Here is a 5,597-nt window from a genome sequence, read left to right on the forward strand (position 1 = left end):
AAAAAATAATAAAAAAAATTTTTAACCGATTAATCGAATCGAATCGAATCATGGTGTATTCTTGAGTATTGAAAATAATCGAATCGTTGGGTCAGGAAATCGATACTGAATCGAATCGCCATGATGGATGTGATTTACACCCCTTGAATCAACCACCATGGAGATTCAGGCAAAAGGCCTACATCTCAAGAATGACCAATGATAAGCCATGATGGTTTACTTTTCAAGTTGATAGTTTAACTGTGTTTTTAAAATGCAGTATCTATAGTTCTACTTAAGTAACAAATGTGTGTACTGTTGAGACCACTGCTGTTTAAAGTAAATACCAGCGCTGACACCATCTGACCCATTGTCTTCTGCTCTCAGGTATCTGGTCAGTGCATTTGAACCTGGCTGGCTGCTGGCTAGAGCTGCTGCATTCTGATCTGTGTATGTACACGTAAGTTTATACTCCAAATTAATTTAAATATGTAAACCTGATAAACTCAAATAGAATGTGACAATGTACAGCAAAGCTGGTTATAACATGAATTGATGAATGGAAATTAATATGCAAAAACTGTTTTAAAGGTTTTTTTTTTTCATTTTTAAGCTCCAAGAAATGGAAAGAAAATACGTGCTGTCTAAACAGTAGCCAAAGAGGGAGCTTGAAGGTAAGCATCCAGAATATATTAAACAAACTATTTTCCAACCTCAGTAATTTTCCAACTTGTAAAGTGTTTCTCGTTCTCCAATGAAAAATCTGAAAAAAGAATGACAAATGCTTCAAAAGAGGGTTTGTGTGAAATTATGCTCTAGTTTCTAGCTTGAAAAAAAAGTTGTTACTGTGTGGAAAGCATTGTTTAAATTTTACTAAACAAATAGTTTTGAGCATTTTGTCAATGAATCACAAAATGTGTGGATTCATTCTCAAAAATAATAATTGCTTTAAAGATTGATAACAGCCTTATCTCTTTTTTCTTATATAGAAAAATAAGTACACAGGTACAAAATGAATTATTTAATGTGTGTTTTAAAAGTTGTAACATATGGCTAAAACTCATCATAAAAGACGGGGGGCTCTTTTTGTGCACAGGTAACATGTAACATGTATTATTGTAATCAGTGAATGGGAACATGTTAATAGTTTTTTTTTTATAGAAAATAAAAATTTAATTTAATGGCCAAGTTTGTGCACAAACAAGAAATTCAACTCCACTTTTTCACAGCTCACATTATACTAAACGGTTAAAACAACAACCAAGCCATGTAAAAATATGAAATTTAAATGAAAAGCAATATAATAGTGGTAAATCTACTATCTAGCATGAAGGCTTTGACAATAAAGACTGTGTGGTTGAAAAAGGGAATCATGATCTTGCTCAAGTAAAAATAGTGATACTATAAAATAATTTTCCTAAAGTAAAAGTAAAAAGCATAATGCTGTAAACTACTACTACTCCTTAAAGTACTTCAAAAAGCTACTTAACTTAAGGTAACTGAGTAAATGTCGTCTGAAAATTTAGATTTTCCTTATTTCATAAATTAATTTATCCTATTTACTCACTATAAATGTTTTCACTCAGTCTCTTTCACAAGGCCACACAATGCCCCTGTGTGAGTGTTTGTAAATCAGACATATCTTCTTCCCAAAACGAGCCAGATTCTTTCTCAAGGTTTATTCATAACATGTTACTGTTAACCGAAGTGTCTGTAATTTGTTTCGACTCAGGCAGAACGGAGCTGAATACTGTGCCATAAAGGCTGTATGATGAACTGTTCTCTTTTTGCAAAGATATGATAAATAACGTGCTGACTGAGTGAAATCCATCAATCTCCATTTATTTTACTAGGGTGAATAGTTGAACACTACAAGCACTACAACCTGCAGATTGAGAGTCAAGTGCTCTGTTGGGAACATAAGGAACAATCAGATCTCTGATATAATATGGCACTTGGCCATTTGAGGCTTTATATGAAAAGGAGGATTTTAAATTCTATTCTTAATTTTACAGGAAGCCAATGAAGAGAAGCCAAGATAGAAGAGATATGATCTCTCTTTTTTCATTTTCATCAGAACTCTGGCTGCAGCATTTTGGATCAGCTGAAGGCTTTTAACTACAGTTTGTGGACTTCCTGATAGTAAAGAATTACAATAGTCCAGCCTTGAAGTAACAAGTGCATGAATTAGTTTCTCAGCATCATCCCTGGACAGAATATTTCTAATTTTTTGCAATATTCCACAGATGAAAGAAGGAAATTCTAGAAACCTGTTTCATATGGGATTTAAATGACAGGCCCCGATCAAAATGACACCAAGATTTCTTTTATTTATTTATTTTTATCTGAGATCAATTTAATCCCATCCAAATATAATGACTGACTAATCAGCTGCTGTTTTAAAGACTCTGGTCCAAAGACTATAACTTCTGTTTATTTGCATTCAGGAGCAGAAAGTTAAGAGTCATCCAGGGTTAGCTTCATCTGGATTCATAGACGGAGATAGCTGGGTATCATCAGCATAACAGTGAAAATTAATCCCATGCTGTCTAATAACTCTACCAATTGGGAGCATATATAGTAAAGAGAATTGGTCCTAGCACTGATCCCTGTGGTACTCCACAAGTAACCTTTGAGAATGAGGAACATTTGTCATTAACGTGTGTAGCTCTCTTCATGACATCACATTATTGTGTAAGTGGTCGCGCACTTGTTTGGCAACTATTTTCTTAAGAATTAAAGATAAGATGGAAGATTGGATATCGGTCTTTAATTGACCAAGTCATTTGGGTCAACAGACAGCTCCTTACATAAAAGTTTAATTACAGCAACCTTAAAAGCTCTAGGTACATATCCCTGTGACAGAGATTGATCAATCACATCTAAAATTGAGGAGAAGATCAAAGGGAATACTTCCTTAAATAATCTGGTTGGAACTGGATCTAAAATACAAGTTGAAGGCTTAGATAAAGACAATAGTTTTTCTAACACTAAAAGTTCTACTGCACTAAAGCAGTCTACGTTCTATTGCTACCTCAGACGCTTCTTTACCTTCCTAAGATAAACCAATTTTAGTTAGAGGAGTGCTAATAATCTTATTTTTAAGAAGTTTAATCTTATTTATAAAGAATCCCATAAAATCATTACTGCTAAGAGCAGGTGGAATGGACGGTTCAACTAAGCTATGGCTCTGGGTGAATTGGCAACTGCATTACAAAGATATCTAGGATTATTTTTATTCTCCTCTATTAATGAGGATAAATATGCTGCTTTTGCTTTACAAAGGTTCCTCTTATACAGCAGTAAACAATTTTTTACAGATTAGGTAGGATTCCCATTGGCCTCTGGAGTGTTATTTTCTCTCCAGTTTCCTAGCACTTTGTAGTGCGCAGCTCTGTATTAAACCAGGGAGCCAGTTTTCTATTTTTAAAGTTTATCTTTTTCCAAAGGGGCTGCATTGTCTAAGGCAGTACCTAGAGAAATAGCAACCCCATCAACAATCTCATCAACCTATGAAGAGAAATAAACTAAACTTTTGCCCTCTGCAGCACTACTCAGCAACAAAGAGGAGAGAGAAAGTGAAACAGAATCTTTAAAATTCATAACTGCACAATCTGATCATGATCTGCTAAATTGAAACCTTCTTTTTGGGGAAGAGAACCCTGTTAAAGTAATCCTGAAGGTTATTAAAAAGTGGTCAGAGAGGACAGAGTTGTGAGGAAATATTGTTATTTCTTCACATTCTAGAACTGCACTGAAGGTAAGACGTGGCCTGCAGCATTCCTGAAGGTCAGACAAGCCTTTCATTTGCCCTGAAGGTCAGACATGCCCTGTAGCGTTTCTTAGGGTCAGAAAAGGTTTTCAGCTGCCCTGGAGGTCAGACATTCCCTGCAGTAATCCTTAAGGTGAGACAAGGTTTTCAGCTGCCCTAAATGCCAGATCTAGCGTGCAGCAGTCCTGAAGGTCAGACAAGGTTTTCAGTTGCCGTGAAGGTCAGACGTGGCGTGCGGCTGCCCTGAAGGTCAGACATGCTCTGCAGAATTACGTAAGGTTAGAAAAAGGCTTTCAGTCTTGCTGAATGTCAGAAGAGACTTTCAGTTGCCCAGAAGGTCAGGCTCTTTCACTGTAAATGCTTTCCCTTTCGTTTTTAGTTGTTGTATAAATACAAGAACTGACAAGAACAGGTCAAATGTTTTCTTCTCTTACATGTCATGGGACACCTGTCAGATGTTTTAATGCATGTAAGTACTTTTCCGTTTTCACTTGAAATACATTCAGATATGCAAATTTGAAATTAAATGTTATCTGCAGTAATATTGCCTTTATAGAAATTGATAAAGGTTTTTTTTTTAACAGTGTCCTGTCTGGCAATGTGGCAATAAGAATAATTGTCTTAATGCCAAAAAGAGCCCAACAGATTTTACTTTCAAAAGTGGAGCAGTAGAGCTATTGCCATAGCTTTCCGCTTGTTTCATGCATATAAATTGCTTTATTATAATTATACAGGGAGTTTTATAGATTATATGGACATTGCAATGTAAATAGAATAGAGAATAAAACAGAGAAAAAAGGAGAAAAGATGAAAGAAAGAGGAGATAGAAGGAAGATAATGATAAGACATTTTCAGTCTGCTTCATCACCTGCAACGAAATGTGAAAACTATCACTGAAGTAGTAGTATTTAATCTGATATGTATTCTGTGTTACCTGAAGATAAGAACGTGGGCTTTCAGTATGGAAGTGAATGTCTAAGTACCTGGAACCAAGCACCTGTAGTTGTTTGTGAGAGTTCACTTGTGCATGGAAAGTTTATCCAAGGAAAAAATGCTAAACCCCGATTCTCCCTGCGCCTGCTCGAATGTGGTGTTAAATGTTGCTGTCAGGTGTAATTAAAACTGGGAGTACCAAAAGAGGGTGTCCTGCACAGTTCACCCCCCGCTCCAGGAGATAGGCGGTGCCAGCGCACACCCCCATTCCACAACCCTCAATGTCTAAATGCGAGTTGGGATGGGGGGAGCCAACCGTGGTAAGGCCCATAAAATAAGCCACAAGCCAGCCAGCCACAAGGCCGACACCACCATCCCCCGCATCCTGTCCATCCACCATGTAGAGCCCCCACACCAGACAAAGCCCTACCAGGGGACGGCACAGACCAGGACCGAGACAGGGAGCCAGACTCGAAAGCCTTCTAAAATCCTCATCCCTCCACCAAACCCCTGAAGGGTTAAGCACCTGCTATAAGGTTTTAATGTCCATGCCCCCCCCCCCAGCCCAACAGGCCCCAAGGCCCCCCAGCACACCAGAGGCCCCGGCAGGGCCGGACAGCTGGGCGTACACTGGCCCATACCCCAAGAAGCATTCCCCACAGAATCCGAACCCCCGACGCTCTGCCGGGGCCCCCGCCCGAGGGAAAACGCGCCCCAGGGACACCAGACCCCCAGACCTACCCCGGACCCCCCCAGCAGCAGCACAGCTACCAGGCCAGTAGCCCACATCCACCACCACAGCACCCCCCGAGAGCACCACAAGCGGCCGATGGGGGTACCAGACCCCGGGGCCAGACCCGTCAGGCACCCCACTCCGAGCGCCCCCCCAAGCCCTCCAGGACTGAAGGACCCC

The sequence above is a fragment of the Cyprinodon variegatus genome, unplaced genomic scaffold (genome assembly GCF_000732505.1).
Source record: "Cyprinodon variegatus isolate N-32 unplaced genomic scaffold, C_variegatus-1.0 Scaffold716, whole genome shotgun sequence".
NCBI lineage: Eukaryota > Metazoa > Chordata > Actinopteri > Cyprinodontiformes > Cyprinodontidae > Cyprinodon > Cyprinodon variegatus.